Raw genomic sequence first — 18085 nt, 5'->3', positions numbered from 1 at the left:
AGAGTAACTTCTCCCTCTCTGCTGCGTGCCTCTGTTTGAGATGCTCCAACAGATTTGTCCTGCTGCTGCTGCTGCTGCTGCATTCAGCTCCCTCACACAATATACAAACTTTACAGCAGACGCAGGTTTTATAAAGGGCAGACTCTGCTATCCATTAGGAGTTAAGTTTTTCTTTTACTGGATGCCCATCTGTATATTTTAACAACACCAAATCTGGCATTATGCATCTGCAACAAAGAGGCTACACAGGCTACATGGGCGCTCTAGGAAAACATTTGTGGAACATAACAATAGCTCACGCCCCGCTCCGACCGAGGAGGGGGATTGTGCTGACGTGCAGAAACACTGTGGAAGTGATGTTCTTGCTTATTTGCATGCAGAGCACAACAGGAGAATCTGATCACCAGTTGTTCCTGGAGACGGATTCTCTTCCGTACGCATGTAGCTACCGCCAAACAATGTCTCACACACACACTGACACACTGCGAGATATAAAGTGGTCAGACGTTTATAGTAACCACAAAGACATTTCCATTTCACAAACTTCACAGCGTTCGGCTCGGGGCTGTCAGAAGCGGCTGTTCTCGCAGAGGCTGAAAGCAGAGGAGGAGGTGGAGGGCAGAGGGATTTCACACTGCAGGAGCACGAGGAGCTGTCAGAGAGGAGGAAGCTTCTGAACCGTCAGATGTTTGACTTTTAAGAAAACGCTTCCTTGGTGTACATTTATATTTGAAACTTTGTGGAGGAGTTTGAACGCTCTGAATGAGCCATCAACCCGGTTACAAAGCTCACGAGTGCACCGTTAAGTCTATTTAAGAGATCATTAAACCTGAATGATTGCTGTCCTTGTGAGACAGCAACAATCGCACACAGAGCTGGACGTAGAGGGCCGCAGGCGTTTCATAAACCCGTCTGTATCTCCCTCGTGGATCCGCCGCTCGGTTCACGTTTCAAAGTGTCTTTCTGAACGCTGATTGCGGTCCGGAGAGCGGAGGGAACATCCCGTCAGAAACAAAAGACGGACGATCAAGCTTGACGGCGTTGCTTTGCAGAACATGCAGCTGTAATTAAATCCATTGTGATGTAATTAGAAAAAAAAAACATCTTGTATTCCTGTTTTAATTGCTGTGGGTCTCACAACACAATTTCTCGTTACGGCCTTCTTGATGCGTGACCCGGGCTTTGTGCCAGGAAATTTGGTGATGGAAATGAAAACAAGACTGATCACTGCCGGCATTGTTTACCGCCCCGATACACAACACGCCTCCGACGCTATGTTTATCATTCCAAAAGGGAACCGCCGCCGCCGTCCTAACCGTACCATGTTGTCGTAATTGTGATATAATCACCGGCAGCAGAAACAGAGCTGCAGCTTCTTTTCTCCTGATGAAATACAACAACCAAATGATTCCTTAATTTTTGTTCATTTTCTCATTAGTTCTGTAAATGAGCAGTTTGATCAAGCTGAGCTGCAAATTGGGAGGCTGCAGTGAGAATATCTTCATCAAAAGAGTGTGTGGCTGGTTTTACAATGTGCGAGCATCTAAACATCCAAGAAAAATGTCTGCAGAAGACGGAGAACAGCTGGAACCATCAGTCAACTGTACAGAAAGAATGATTACCAGGGACCTAATTCCCCGTCTAACCATTAATCGATGCAGCCTGGTAAGTTTTCATTTAAGGCTTTTTTTTTGTGAATTCGTGTGTCTCTTTCACCGAGAGAACTAATAAGACCTCTTTCTATCAGCCGTGCTCCTTAATATCGGTGTGAGCAGACACAAAAGAACCCGGAGATTGGAAGCACAAAGAAATCTCCTCCGCCCCCAAACCTCAGTAATTAATTCTGCAAAGAAACCAAGAAGAGGAGGTCACCCTGTACGAGAGCAAGGATTACATGTAATTCTGCCTTCGTATGTTGGAGTGAATGTATCATTTCAAACATGGCGCAGCTAGGTGAGGGGCTGAATGAGACTCTCAAGGTTTGTTCAAGAGCGCCTGAGTGGACGCGGTATGAGGAGGAGATGAGTCCATGCAGGGCGGAAATACAGGCCTGGAAATGGAGGAAACAATGTTGGCTAGAGGCTTTAATCTTTACAATGGTTGTTTGTGACACCTGGTATTAACGAGCGATCTGTACCTGGATGTCTGGATTAGGAAAGACGTGTTAATGCTGAATGCATTGTCAGACAGAGCACATCTGGAGGCTGATCCTAGTGAAGTGTAAATATAATCCAGGCATCCATCCATTGTCTGTATGCTCATCCCGTTCAGGGTCGCGTGGGAGGGCTGAAGCCAATCCCAGCTGTCATTGGGCGAGAGGCGGGGTTACACCCTGGACGGATTGCCTGTCAATCACAGGGCTGAAACATTTCACGCTCACTCTCACACCTCTGGCCAATTTAGAGTCATCAATGAACCTAACAAGCATGTCTTTGGAGTGTGGGAGGAAGTCGGAGGGAACCCACGCATGCACGGGGAGAACATGAAAGGCCCACTACATCAGAACCAGGATTCAAACCAGGAACCTTGTAGCTGTTAGGCGACAGCGCTAACCACTAATTCCCACAGCCTAATCTTACTCTTATAAATATCTGCTCAGAAGGTAAAAGGTCACATGATGTCTTCCTGCTAGTTGATGGAAGACAAATAATGAGAGACATCTCTCCGAGGCATGACTTCCTTTGAAATGGGATGCACTGTGTTACAAACCAGCTAGTCAAGCTCTACTCTAGCCCTTTTAACACTGCGGTTCCGCCTTGGCGCCATAACGAAGCGCCGCCGTCATGCAGCCTTTGCCATTTTACATTAGACCAAGCCACGCCCGCCCCAGTGTGTGTTTTTACAAAGTGTTGCAGGAGCAAAACGTGCGCAAGGTGTAAACAAACAGCTTCAAATACACACGCTGCTCCGCCCTGCCGGCTCCGATGTTTACACAGACGCTGTTTAGCCTCTGTTACTCCCTCTGATGAAAGATAGACACCTAACTGACACCTGGCAATAAGATGTGTCTGTTTCTTGAGGCACTTTCTGCATGATCAATCCACGGGCCTTTGCATGTATATAATGTAGTGTCTCCTTTGTGGCCACATAGAGCTGAAGATGAGAAATAAGCCCCTTTTACAGCGCCAGTTCAAGGCGGGATTATTACGCCTCTGTTACATTTCATCCTCTATGTAGAGCGCACGGAGGCGGAATGGTGGGGCCAAGTCGCTCCACCTCTGAGCCGCCTATGTGTGTGTATTTGAAGCACACGCTGTTTGTACACCTCTCGCAGGTTATGCCGGAACGCTGTGTAAAAAAAACACACTTGGACCGATGGAAAAAAGCTGCATGACGGCAGAACCACAGAGTTAAAAGGGCTAAAGTCGTCTTCACCCCGCCATGATGCCCGTACTGAGAACACCAAGCTGAGACCGACGTACATTTTTCTGAACTTATGGCTGGGCAATCTACTTCTTAAACCCAACGTATATGGCGTAAGAGCAGGCAGGAGTCAGAGCATCATCAAGATACATCTGAGGTAAAATAGTTCCAAATGTTGCTTTGAGAAAACAAACAAGCAGATTTCTCTAAATGTCAGAGAGCTAATTAAAACTTCTGCATCATCACACAGCCCAGGATGTAAATAAATCATATTGAGGTTATTTCTGTGAACGTACACAACCGGCGTGAGGTTACACATCACAGGCGCGCTGCACGACTGATGGGAAAATCCGACCCACTAATCTGATCCGAACTTAATAAGGTGCTTTGATTAAAAATGGATTGAGCCGCTTCCTGGGCGTCCCACGAAGAAGTGAAATAGATTCGGCTTAACAATGAAACCCCCAGATGATCCTAACAGAGTCTCGTCATAAAAATAAACTCATAAATACGTAATTCAAGGCCTAATATTGGATGTTTACTTCGTCTATGAAATGTAAGAACCTGTCAGCGGGCGTCAAAGATTTCAAACTAGTCTGGACGCACAAAGCGTCACACTGATCAAAAACCCGAAGCTGACACGCACAAAGCAGGAAGCACATCTGGCCTGTTGTTGAACCGGATGCTTAAACTGAGACTGGCAGCCATCATGTTTCTATTATTGTCTTTCAGAGCTCACGGGCATCAATATAATCCTTTCATCTGTGTTTTTTTTTATGCGCAGCGTTTCAAATCCAAGTGTCTTACCAACACCTTTGTAATGGAAATGGATAATGAGCTTTCCCAGAGGGGTTAATCAAACCTATTGTTCTCTAGAATGAAAAGACGTGAAAGGGAACTGATTGATTGTATAGAGAGAAAGAATCGGTGTCCTTTCCTTTCAGCAGATTCCTTGTTTCCTCTTTGATACGAGAAGTGATTTATTTTGACAGCTCCCTCATTGAGTTTTATTTTATCCAAATGAAAAGTCTTTGTTGTGAGCTCAATAAGAGAGAGACAGAGGGAGGAAGAAAAACCAGACTGAGACAAAGACAAATATAAAGCGCAACAATAAAAAAAGATGGCGAGTTAACGGCACAGAAGAAACGTGTGAAAGTTGAGCTGTGAGTAAGAGCTGGCCGAGGGCCTGGTGGGCTCCACGTGACCCCCACGGAGGAGGAGAGCGCTCAGTCCAGGTCTATAATTAGAAATCACACAGAGCCACTAATCCTTACTGAATGATTAAGCCGCAAACAGCAAGTTTACAGCCAGGAACCAGCGACCGAGCGGCGGCGAGGAGTCAAAGTGGTTCTTAAACACCGGCTGAAACGTCGGACGGAGGAGACGGCTCGGTTCTGCTTCCTGGTCGGATTCAGGTGAGGCGGGTTTAGCCAAAATAAATCAAGGGTTCCTAATCGGATTTTAGAGATGTGAACATGTTAAAGCTGGATTTATGCTGGTGCGTTAGGATGTTACAGGCTCCACGAGTCGAGGAATACCATCTGTGTTTCATCAGCTTGGACTCCCTGAGTGTTTCTGACAGTCAAAATGAAAGCGAGGGAGCGTTTAGGACAGGCTCGGTAATCTTTTAGACATTTCATAATCCAGCAAAGCCGCCCAGTACATCTAGAAATTCTGACCGACGTTTAGTGCCGATGCAGGGAGCAGTTTGCCCTTTATGTTGAGAGTCAGAGATGAGATTCTGATGCCGGAGTTTGCATCCCATCAGAGACCAATTAAATCAGATCAAGTCAAATTTTATTTACTGGTATCGCTGAGAAATCTCAGATCTCAAAGGGCTTTACAATCTGTAAGCAGACGTCAACTCATATAAGTTAAAAGACCTCCTGGAAACATTTACAGGGTGAGAACTGAAGAAACCTGAGGAGGAGCAACAGGCGAGGTGAGCCTTCTCCAAACCCACCAACCTGCAACCGATTAACTACAAGTCGGAGTCTACTTCTGACCATGGCGATTACTGCAAGTGAAAAGATGGAAGTCATGTGAAAGCAATGTTACATTGATACGTTTTATTGGGGTGTAGGGCTGTGATGGTACTGAATTTTTCTAACTGCGGTAAAACACTAACGCCCCCTTGCAATTCGGCGGTTAACCGCCGCCACGGCCCGCTGCTGGAGTACGTCTTGTTTCTTTCACTACAGCGCGTCCCCCAGACGGTAAAACATCGGCGACATGAGTGAACACAGCATGAGCAGCGGAAACACCAGTTTATCATCACTACTAAGGTCAGATCCTTTGTGGGAATCTGTGGTGACGGGCTAGGTGTTGTTGTCGCGGCTAAACTAGCATGTCGCAAGACTGAAACAGCGGTGCTCTGACAGCAAGGTTTCTGTTGCTGATTACTGAGTTTGTTGTTCATAACGTATCGTCCCGTCTAATGGGAAAGATGAGGTGCTTCCCTGGGACGCATTGATAGTGAGTTAACTGCATCCCTTTAGATTTTAATGCTTCAAGGACGCTGGACGTACCTAGTAAACATGACTGGGTCTATTTTTAACAAGACAAGATCAAAACCTAGTTTGTGGCTGACCGCATCAGGCCAATGTGCGCTTTTGTGGGCGATGTGTTACAAGGACTGTCCTTATAATAATAATAACTTTATTTATATAGCATTATGAGGCCGATGACAACGTGAGGACAGTGGACGAGCAGCCCCGCATACTCCCCAAACAAAGTATCCAGAGCGTTGCATCAGTGGAGGTCCAATATGCTCCATGATCCGCCATATCGATCGCAACTCTCTCTCTAAAGCTGTGAAAATACTGTCACTCAGTCACTCAGTCACATACAGACCCGTGTGTAGGGCTGACCCCGGTGGTCAGCCAAAAATAAAAAAGCAGTGATGAAGGTCACTTGGTCCACCCCGCGGTTGGCATCACATAACCGCAGTATCGCGGTCATGTGGTAACCTTCACAGCCCTATTGGGGTGACAGTCAGAGATGGCTGATGGAACAATGGAGTTTAAGTGAAAGCAAAATGTCAACTTTGATGTCTTAACTGTGCATGTTCACGTCAAACTGATGACATAATCCACACACATAATGTAGCAGCATTAATGTCCCCTTTTAACCAATATCACTCTTTTTCTGTGACCCAGTACTTCTGGAGCCAAACAAACAACAACATGTTTCACCGTGTGAACCGCATGTTCCTCGTGCTGCCTGCCATTTGTAGGGGGCTGATTCAGGAAACACTCCTGTGGGTCGTATTAGAGGGGAGGAACAGCTTGTGGGGTCAGATGGATTGGAGGTATTGCTGGTTATAAAACATGCCATACATCTTGGTCTTCCTTTAGATAACAAGACATGTCAAACCATCCCAACCAGTTTTGCTGTGATGCAGCAAAGTCTGTGTTGGGACCTCTGAGCCTGACACAGAAGCTTAATTCTAACCCATCCTCATGTTTGTGTCCTCACAAAGGTTACAAAGTTCATTCAAAGTCAACTTTTTAAGTGAATCATTGTTATTTTCTACCTTTGTGTCTGAGATGAAACACGCTCCCGTACCTGCGCGGCTCCGGAATAACCAAAAGCAATCAGGGATTTTTGATCGGAGGAAGAAAAGAGGGATCATTATCCAAAACACTTTCTCTCCGTCTTTAGATCCACAGAAGACGATAATCTCCCTCTCAGCACCGTAAATGCAAACATTGTTTAGAGACCAGACAGTCTCGTCAGCAGCTCCAGCAAACTTAGAATAACGTGTATAAAAACGACTCCAACCTCTGTTTTGGACGAGTTGCATGAATATCTTTACAACTCGGCAGGGATACCAGTGGCTTAAAACCCGTTTTAATTACACGGTAAGTTTGTGGGAAAGTTACAGACACAACAGGAAGTCGGGCGGATAAAAAGATCAAGTGCTGAAAGGCCTAATTTCCATGTTTTCACAGCCTCCTCCCTTCCTGACAGGCAGCTGAAGCAGCAGCAGCTCTGTAGTAGCTGCAGAAGACAGCTAATCATTAGCCAGTTAGCCTCCATCATGGCCCGGGATCCAGGCTGGTGATAAAGAACCGAAGGACCAGAGCTCACAGTTTAATGATCCAAAGATCAGTGCAGGATTTACGGGCTCGCTGTTTCAAACCACGACCCCCCCCGGACAAAAGCCTCCTCCCTGCCTTCATCCACTTCAGCCGAGGGACTGAGTTCATAAAAGCAGAAACAACGCTGGAAAGTAATGAAACTTCTCAGCTCGTGGAAAGCAAAATAAAATGAAGGAGACATCAATCCCGCACGTAAAGCTTCCAGTTGATGAGATGATAAATAAAGGCGAGGTGCCAAGAACAAACATTTCACACACGAGGAGTTTTACGGTGCCGTCAGCAGCCCTCGTATTTAGTTTGCTTTGAAGAGCTTGACATCGCGGTGCTCTCTGGATTTATGGCCGTTTGGTGGAAACTCGATTCAACCGTTTTCAGGGCCAAGCGGATCAGCCGCGATCGCTCTTTATTGAGTCTGAGCTACCTGCTGATGTTTGAAACGGAGACTACATTTCCAGCAAAGCTTGTAGCGGATGCAATCTGTAACTGGCAGACATTTATATGCTGCAAGCTCTCTGCAACAGCTGAAATCCTTCGCACACACTGAGACGGAGTCAGCCCTTCAGTCTCAGACCAGGACTCCTCTTCTCAGCGGTGGAGGGATGAAAGACGCCGGGGTTCATCCGAGCATCTCAAAAGACCCAGGAAACATTAACCCCCCGAAAACAGGTCAAACAATACATCCACACTTCTTTCTTCTTCTGTGCACCTGCTCATTACTTTGCTCCAAAACATTGTGAGAACACTGGTCCTGCTTTAAGAAGCAGCCAGTTAATGGAGGAATTGAACCAGCAAGAAGTTCCAGGAGTCTTTCAAGACATTTTCTGACACGAGTATCCACGATGGAGCTTTTAAACTGTCTCTACACTGTAACTAATTTAACTCATTTATACAGTAAAATTGAGCAGTAACTTCTTCATCTGTCTTTTTCACAACGTTTAACAGTATTTCGCAATGCATCATGGGTATGAATGGTGACTGTAGATTATGCATATTTCAATTTAATACTGGTATCACACGGCGGTTAAACACGAGGAGCATTTGAAAGACAATGTCCATATTCATCCATTCATCAATCATACGTGCAGGTAAAAAGTAAAAAGTAAACACGAGGAGCAGAATAGTGCATTTACACGGCTACATCCAGCTCGCCAAGTCTTTGTGGTGTTCCAGTTGCGAGAAAATCCTCTGGTGTAGGTTTTACCTTTTTCACTCGCTTGTTGGTTGATTTTAATATCTGGCTGATCCGGTCCAGTTTCTTTAATCCGTAATTTTTCACTTAAACTTCTCCTCTCGAACGGATTTTGAAGAAGAGAGCGTACGGAGTTGTTTGTTGTGTCAGCAACCATCATTGTCATTTCCATCACTCAATCACTCAAAACTGACCAAATTTATTTATTTATTTTCTACGACGCTGATTGGCCATATTCTCGTTGATATGCTCGTATCTTGCCCCAGCAACAGTCCCTGATTGGCTACTCATCTCTGCTTTATGGGCGCTTTTTCCAGCGCCCCTAAAGCAGAGACGAGTAGCCCAACACTTGTTTCCCACATTTCCAGTGAACATTAATTAATATATATATTTTTTTGGTATATATACAAATATATATATATTACATATTTAAATAAGTAATTTTGTTAATATTAGTTTTTCAAAATAAAATAAATAAAAATAAAAACACACTCTCCACTAGTGTGGGCGGCGCCCTCACACCCTCTATTGGCCAGCCGCCACTGACTAAGGCGCAAACAACATAACTGTTTCAGTGGATATAATGACGGTATATTTCTTGTTTATTCTGCAGGTAGTGCACACCATGTAGAGCCTAAGGCACATTTAAGGTACACTGTATTGAAAAGTGGTCGTCAAAGGTTTGATCGGTTATTGGACGCGTCACTTTGAGATGAAGATTTGTAAATGAAGAGCATTATCCAAAGCGATTTAAAATTTGACCCTCGTACCCGAGGTTTGACTTCCACCCTCGGCCCCTTTGCTTCACGTCATCCCCCACTCTCTTCTCCCAATAATTCTTGTCCCTCTTCAGCTGTCCTGTAAATAAAAGCAAAAAATGCCCCCAAAAAAAGATTCATTCACACAAACCCTTTCAGTAGTGGACGAACAACTCTGCCTCCTGTACCAAGCCAAACGTAGTTTATCATTTTACTTAATAAAGAGCGGACCGGAGTCCTTTGGCTTTTAAATTGGACATCATTTCTGGCTGCACACCTGAGATCAAAGTTTGTAATATTTCCATTTTGTAATCATATATTGTTACACTCGAAAAGCGATCGAAACTAATTAATTTGTCAGATAAATAAATAAGATCCCATACATCATTAAAGGCATGGTAAAAAGTAAAAAAGCTGTGGGGCCCAAACTGCAAAGGCTCGAGATTTGAGTCGAGTTTTAAGAACCACCAGCAGCGCCCTGCCAGGAGATCTCAGGCGGCGGTCAGGCTCATATCGAGTTAGCAGCTCACAGATGTCGGCTGGAGTCCGGACATTTAAAGCTTTAAAACAAGCAATCAAATCCTAAAATCTAAAACACACAGGTATCCAGTGAAGGGCAGCGAGGACTGGTGTGATATGGTCGCTTCTCTTGCCTGGCAGCAGCGTTCTGGATTCATTGCAGTCTTTGGATGTTACGCTTGCTGTTACCGGAATAAAGTGCGTTACAAGAGTCGAGTCTGGCGGAAATAAATGCACGTCCGGATTTTGGATAACTGTCTGAGTTGAGCAAAGCAGGACTGCGATCACATGAGAAAGAAACTTACAGTCATATTTACATTAGTGAATCCATTATTTCTCAAGATTTAATTCAGTTACAATTTCTTTGGAAAAGAAAACATGAAAAAGAGCTGAAGATCCTGAACCCAAAGATCTAGAAGATATAAACGTGTTAAAAGTAACATAACAGAGTTTGCTTCATTCTGACTGAAACAATCGATCAGTTGTTTTTTCAATTAAATTCCTGCTGATCAACAAAGCTTTGATAAAATAATTGTCTCAGCACTAAATTGAAGCCATAAATCATTTGTGGCGTCTGAAGGAAATAAAAATGTTTCAGATCCATTGATTCTGTCGGTTTGTCATAAATTTAAAAGATTTAAAAGATGCTGACGTTAGTCTCATGCGACTCGCTCCGTCCGACCTCCTGAAGGAGCGACTGCTGCTGTGCTGCCTTCAAGTTTACATTAATAAATGGTGCAATGGTCATGATGCCATCACGAGACTGTTCCCTGGGTAAGGTAGGACAAATATGTGAAAGCAGGTGCAAATAACTGTTGAAGGAAAACATGCTTGTTGTTGGAGCTGTTGCTACACGGCTAATTAGTAATTAGTCCCATGAAAGGCTCGATCCTAATCCTGGGATTGGTGTAAGGGATAAATGGAAACCACCAACATGAGTCTCCTCATCAGATCCAAAATCTGATCCGGATTTTCACGGCGGCTCAACGATGCCAAGTGATGACATCATCTGCTGGCGCGTGTTTTAAGACTGTGTCACATCAGACGCGATTTTTACTCATCTCAGGAGACCCTCTCCATCTCCGTCACCTCCGTCACCATCCCCCCGGTGTGGTGTGAATGGCTCCTCTGTGAGCCGGGCCAAGGATCTGCCAGCGGCCCCCTCCCTTTGTGAGCTGAATGGGCACGGCTCGGCCACGTTTTAAGGCGCACTAATGTACCATGGCTGGACCACAAAGGCAGCGTGGTAATTTGCCAGGGATAATGACGCTCCCTTAATTCGGCCCTAGGGGCCACAAACAGAAAGCACTAAAGAGAATCCCCAATCCAGGGATGAGTCCCCCTGTCCCCCGCTCTTTTTTAGGTCTCTCTCTCTCCTTCTCAGTCCTCCCCTTCTCGCTCTTATTGGCCTGAAAGGAGCTTGTTTTCTTCCGGCTTATTGTCATCCTGAACTAAATATCAGCAAACAACAGCGGCACTGGAGGAGACAACATGCCAGCCACGACTGGAGCCGCTGATCTCCTCCCAGAGGAGCAGGGAGAACCAAGACAAACAGCGAGGAGCTTCCAGAGAGGGAGCGCCGCTGCTCTGCTCCAATGACACATATTAGGGAGAGACATTTAGGCCACAAATTGAATCGAGCAGAGTAAGTGAGATGGAGGCGAGTGCTAAGCACGGGGGAGCCCAACAACAGAACGTAAGCAAATGCCAGGGCCGGCCTGCAGGGATATTAAACACAGAGAGAGGAGAGGGGCAGACCGGAGCCGGAGGGCTCCGAGCTTTTCATGATGAATTGGCCTTTTCCTCCTTGAGAGACACTTTGTTTTTGTTTGAACAGTTAAAAGTTCGGTCTCAGGTGTTGGATTATTTGGTTTTAAAACAGAGCAGCACCTGGGAATTACTCAGGGTTATTATTAGATGATTGACTGTGAAGAAATGCGTCTTATCTTTGAGATGAAGTCGGTCCTTATCTTGTAACCGATAAATCGAACAACTGATGGCAGACGGCAACAGACTGTGCAACATTTGATTCCTCTTTTTGTGGAGTTTGAGGACTTTGTATATTTACAGAATCCACTTTAAAACATCTTTTTATCCGTATCTGCTGACATTTATGACTTAATTTACTCTAAACAACTACTTTGCATCAGATCCGCCTGCAGGAGACAAGTAAGAGAACAAGTTTTCAAGCTTCCCATTATTATGTTTATTCACATTATCTCTAATTAGGCCTGAAGGAAGAGAACAGCATGAGCATGATCTATAAATACACATAAATCATGTGTTTCCGATACAAACAAAGAGCTTGATTGTTTGAATAACAGACGAAGGTTTTTGATCTATTAAAGGAGAAATTCGCTCCTGGAAAAAGCCGCTGTCAGTCAAAGCTGGTGTTCTCTGTAATCGACAGAAGCAATAATATTTAAAATTGGCGGCATAACTGTGGAGAAAGTTGTACAAACAGCTCGTGGTTTCGCCCATTCTACATTCCTACAACGCCCAGCATGCATTGCGCCCCTGCCTCTGAAAGGAACGGCCCAGTGAGAGACGCTGGAGTGAAATACTACCGTTTTCACTGCAGGCAACGGCTCCAATACCACAAGAATATACCGGTGGATCGTCTAAAAAATCTTCAGGTCTGCAGTCTACATTTCAAACCTGACGATTTTGAACGAGACATGACATCGGAGGCGGGCGTCCTAGATTGAGGAAGTGTAGTTTCGCAAGATGACGTGGTTTAGTCTGGCGCAGGTTTTCCAGGGCTCATTGGAGAAGCGGATAGCGTCCTCCAAAGGCACAGAGCAACATTGCATTTCTTTTCCTGCCATAATGGCATTAGCTCCTCATAATAGCATGACAGGACTTAGGTTGAAAATCGGCAAACTGGCCCTTTAAGTCTGCAGCATTTGGATGTTTCAAAAAACCTGAATGTTTAATGAGATGTTTGATCGTCAGGTCCACTTACTTTTAGCTAAAACTCGAACAGGTTTAGGATGCTGAGTGTGTAATTTGGGGACCATTTCTTCCCCTTAAATTTGCCCAAATTCTCCTCCTGGGTGCTGTCGAATAAAAGCTTAACACCTGTAACAATACTGAGAGAATACTGAGGCTCAGGTGTAACATTCAGAATATCGTCTCGCTGTTATAATCTGATTAACAGCAGCCATGCAAATGCACTCAAATTGGCTCCAGTCTGCTCTGGCGCAGGTGATGTCACCAGGTGATTGTGTACTCGTGTCACATCTGATGTGAACAATGATTTCACCAAACAGTTTCAATTAGGCTCAAGGCTGTCTGCACCAGAGAGAGAGAGAGAGACACAGAGAGAGAGAGGTAAACTCAGCCTTTATAAAGCAACTCCAGCCGTCCCCCTCCTCCTCTCCTGCTTATCCTCCTCTCTTCCGCCTCCATGCTCTCACAGTCGCTGCTGCTTTTCAAATCACTTCACTCAGTCAGAATAAAGGGCTCCACTAAAAAAAAAAAAACTGCCTTACCTTTACTACAAAGGCCAGAGAGATTTTGGAGGGAGGGAAGACAGACATTTAGCGAGCGTGAATGAGAGAAAAAGAATAAAAGCAACATCCCTCATCGCAGAGACGAAAGAGTTTGGTTTCTGACAAACAAACTGACCACACAAGAAAAAACAAAGTGATTAGAGGGACGAATACAAAGCAGGAAACTCGGGGGCCGAAGATGCAGAAACGAAACGAAGAAACGCAACAAAAAGTGGCGAGAAAAACTTTTGAATGGAAAAGATGAAAGTGTACTCACCAGCTAAGCATCACTGGGGTGTGGGGAGGGGGCTGAGAGGGCCGTCTGTCCTTTTCAAACTGATTCTGGAAGTAGGGGAAGAGAGAGAGAGAAAAGAGGGAGGGGGAGGGGTGAGTCTTTCACTATAGCTGCTCATAAGCGGAGCGCGGAGCCACAAAGGAGTGCTGGCGCTCTCGTAAACAAACCGCCAACTTTTCAATGGAGCGGAGAAGGCGGAGCAGGAATGGCTTTTAAACCGAGACTTCACGGGGGTTTGGGGGGCCGGAGGGAAAAAGAGGGACCTGCGAGATGCCTTTACATCGCCTTAAGGCCTCAACCGGACAATAACAAACCACACAGTTCATCACAGTTCAAACACATTAAACCCTGACATAAGGAGCCTTAAACTGCATGGAAACAGCCTAAATATGCTCAGCTGTACATTAACATGAATGTAAATGAGGCCTAATTGTGTTGAATCAAACGCTAATATGCAGAGAGCACTTTGGACTCCAGGCTTTTTGATCTCAACGCCACACAGCAAATTGGAACAAATAGCCCTGGTCGGTTTCTACAGCAACCTGAAGGAGCAGCTCAGACCTGCCATCCCTCTCGGGGCGTCGGCGGCCGTGTTACGGCTGCTGTTTCCTTCACTTCTGCACCGAACGGAGAGAATTAATAAGAGAGGGATTAATCATGTTTGCTCGAATGAGACGGAGAACTTCTGCTTTGATGTGCAGTATAATCAATCAATGCAGCAGAGAGCTTTGATCCTATATGCCTGCATTCATATACTAGTGTTGTTTAGTTAAAAAACAAACTTATTTGCCAATTAGTTCTCATGAAAACAAGTGGTGATCACTATATTACATTTGATTACATTGATTCAGCTTAAAGTTAGGGGCTCAATAAGAAGCAGAGCGCCTCACAGGAAGTGTAAGGTGCGCTGATGTAAATCCAATAAGATCAATATGTTGAAATAACATGGATCCTGACTTGGATTAAGCTTAAGCCCTATTCGCACAGGACTAGTATTACCTGGGGATATGATTTGTAATAACTGCGGCCGTCTGTGATCTTAATCCCGTGCCAATCGGTCATGTCCGTAATTTGTAAAGTAAAATTCCAGCGCAAATTACCTTCCATATTTTGGCAAACACAGAGGCCCTTTTCCCGCCTCTTTCCCTTTCAAGAATTATGGAGGCTGCGGTGGAAATTATAAACCAAAGTTTTGACAGCATTTTGGGTGCAAATTCAGGAAGCTCATCTCGCCACACAGCGTGAGGACCCACTCACAGAACGAGCAAACTCAAATCCAACACGAGAGCGAAATCTCCAAAGACAATGAGACGGATGATATGCGTGGCAACATGCGGTAAGGAGCGCTTTTCTATCTTTCAACAGGCTTTAAGCAGATGTTACGCAAAGCCTCGACATTTTCAGTCATATCCGGGGGGATGATGTCTGTGAAGTGTAGTAACATACAGACTTTGCTTCAGCCGTGCGAGGTGATCATGTCTTATCACACGAGGTCCCATGCGGATAGGGCTTTGGACACTTTCTGAAGTGGCATCAGACACGAAGTCCAGTATGATCTAGTGCTTCCTGTTTTATTATATTTAAAGTGTATATTGGATTTTTTATTTAGCCTTTATTTAAACAGGTAATCTCGTTGAGACGCGTGGTCTCATTCTCAAGAGAGACCGGCTTGGACAGCAACAACACAGAGCTACAGACAAATACTCAACAATAATCAATAATCAATACAAGGATACAGAGGTAGGAGTTTTGTGTCTTTAATGTATGCATGTATGAGTTTGTTTTGTACTGATGGGTATTTGTTGTGGATCTTTTTTGGTGTATTTTAAAGGCCCATCTACGTCTAGGCTAATTTGGCTTTCGGTTTACATGACAAATTCTTGTCCCTATAGAATATAAATATATAAACATTAAATCAATTAAGTTTTGAGTTTTTTTGTCCAACTAAAAAAACACCATGAAGGCCAAACTGGAGAATACTTTGCATTTGTCTAAAAAAAAAATCAATAATGAAAAATGATCAGTAATTCCAGTTAAATCCAGCTCAAAGTTCTTCCATATTCCCAAGCTCGATGTTGAACAGCCTCACAACCAGGTATAAATGCAGTAAAGGGGATTTTCCACGGAGCTAAGCTGAGAATTTAGCGCTGAGCAGCAGGAAGTGTCCGCTCAAAAAAAACCTCCCCATAATCTCCGATGTCGGTGGTGGATCAGGCTTTATTCACCACAACAAGTGAGGAGGAAGAATTCTCATAAACTGCTTAGTCTGTGACCTATAGTCTTACTCTCTTTCACACACGCATGCTCGCAAACACGCAGACACACACACACACAGATCTCCTGCCGTGAAGCCTCCACACCAGACAGTCAGACAAACAAAGTCGTGGGCTACTCGACCCGCTCACATGCAGTTAAACTTTATTGAGCAGAAAACTGACTTGATGTAAATCACACTGCAGAGATGTGGTTTAAACTTAAATACTGACTTGTATCAATGCAAAGTTTTTCTCCAGAGAGGGGTTTTCACATTCCTCTAGGAGTAGATGTCTGTGCACTTCTCTAAATACCCGAGACTCAAAGTATCCCGAGGCGTAGCCAGAACTTTTATGTAACAGTCGCCGTCTTATACGCAACAACACAGGCAATGAAACCTGAAACCTCCAATGCAGACAGGAGCAGACTTGTGTTAGCATTAGCATACTGAAAGATAAAAAGCTAACATGGCAGAGAGTGCATTGTTTAGACCTTAACCTGATCCTGGAGGTTTTTTTTACTATCAATCGAAACATAAAACATAAAACATTGCAGCGGATATTATTTTCCACATCCACGTCCACTAACACTGTGCCAACCACTGCCATTTACAAGCTAACAAGCTGACAAAAAACATATGAAATGATGCTACGACACTGAGCATTCTTACCCGAGTCACTGAACTCGGCATCTCGGCTGTGTTTGTGGTGTTATGGATACCGCCAATCCTGTTCAAGGTAGGGGCGGGGGTTGGAGCCTATCCCAGCTGTCATTTTGCAAGAGGCGAGGTACACTTCACATCAACAGACAATTTAGAGTCACCAGTGAACCTAACCGAAGTAGCCGGAGGGAACCCACGCATGCACGGGGAGAACATGCAAACTCCACACAGAAAGGCCGCTTACGTCAGTTGTTCTAAAATACTGCAAAGAGCTTTTTCACTGACTTAATTACTAATTAGCAGGTATCAGGGTCTGCTCTTAACATTACCAGCTCGTTAGCTAAGCTTGTTTACTAGCAAATTAGCCAGATAATGAATTAGCCTCCAGCTTAAAGTGGTAATCTCGAAGATCTCAGTTTCGTTCTCTTTGGCGGCACCTATGGCGATAAACGGTAACTGCAGGAGCACACTTCCCAAATATCCAGACAGTGCTGCATGTGTGACATCCACGGTTGGCTCCGGTTGTAACTCTTGATTTTCCTGGCTGACGGTCGCTTTCCTTTTCAGACTGTTTGCTTCATCTGAGCGTCGAGTTTGTTTCTTTTTCTTTGGATTTTCACTTCTTGTTGAAGTTGTATCTGTAGTCATCCATCTTTTCTTTGTTTGTTCAGCCATAGTAGATTACTGTTTACTCGCAACACTTGCAGAGAGCGGAAAAGCAGCCGCTTAGCTCCGCCTACCCTCTCTGGCAGACCAACCACTGCTGGCTGATGGGAAACGCGTCACTAACTGGGTGCTGTGTGTGATTCAGTCTGTAATACTGCAAATGCAAAGGCTTTCATTAGTGGGCAATAGGCTCAATCACCATTGTGTTGCCTCATTCAGCAATACATAGTGACTTACTTTTAAAAAAAATTACGACATGGCAACAGCTAAGATGCCAAAGTCGAGGATTTGAAAAGGTTATTCAAAAACCATCATGTTTTTTAACATAGTACAAGACATGTCTGATGAGAACTTAATTAAAAAAGACTTGACAACAGATTGACATCGCCTACAGCCACGTCGCGAGTGTGGTTAACAGACCTTTTTCCCAGCAGACATCTTGACTTGTCACAGCAGAGAAAAAGGTGTGATTGATGGCATTAATAACACGAACACTTGGAGCTTAAGCATATCAGTTTCTCAGGAAGTCATCAGGTGCTTTTTAGCTGTTGCTCTCGAATCATTTCTTTATTCCTCTCCCTCAAACCAGGAATTCACACACACACACACAGAAACACACACAGATATTTATAGCAGCAACTTTCTGTCTCTCCTCTTTTCTAATCTTGAATCAGTCCTTGAAAGTCATCTGGCTGTTTGGCAGGCGGTGTGTGTGTGTGTGTTCTGTTACATGCTGAACTTGAGATGCTCTATAACCAGCAGCCCTTTAGATAGCAGCAGGAGG

General features: G+C 44.5%; 1 protein-coding gene across 3 annotated transcripts in view; it reads right to left on the bottom strand.

The window, feature by feature from the left end:
• sema5ba (sema domain, seven thrombospondin repeats (type 1 and type 1-like), transmembrane domain (TM) and short cytoplasmic domain, (semaphorin) 5Ba) overlaps positions 1 to 18085 on the bottom strand; it is a 211110-nt gene that overhangs the window by 151967 nt on the left and 41058 nt on the right. For 2 of the 3 annotated variants that reach the window (XM_069662946.1, XM_069662948.1), the window contains exon 2: positions 13704 to 13768. The exons of the other annotated variant lie outside the window; for it this stretch is intronic. The gene's annotated coding sequence lies outside the window, so the exon portion shown is untranslated. The remainder of the gene's footprint in view (positions 1 to 13703; positions 13769 to 18085) is intronic. 3 annotated transcript variants of the gene reach the window in all.

The sequence above is a fragment of the Semicossyphus pulcher genome, unplaced genomic scaffold (assembly GCF_022749685.1).
Source record: "Semicossyphus pulcher isolate SPU_LCO1_2020_fin unplaced genomic scaffold, fSemPul1.0.p SCAF_15, whole genome shotgun sequence".
In the NCBI taxonomy this organism is placed as follows: domain Eukaryota; kingdom Metazoa; phylum Chordata; class Actinopteri; order Labriformes; family Labridae; genus Semicossyphus; species Semicossyphus pulcher.
The sequence above is the reverse complement of the archived record's forward strand: the minus strand, read 5'-3'. Positions and strand labels throughout refer to the sequence as shown.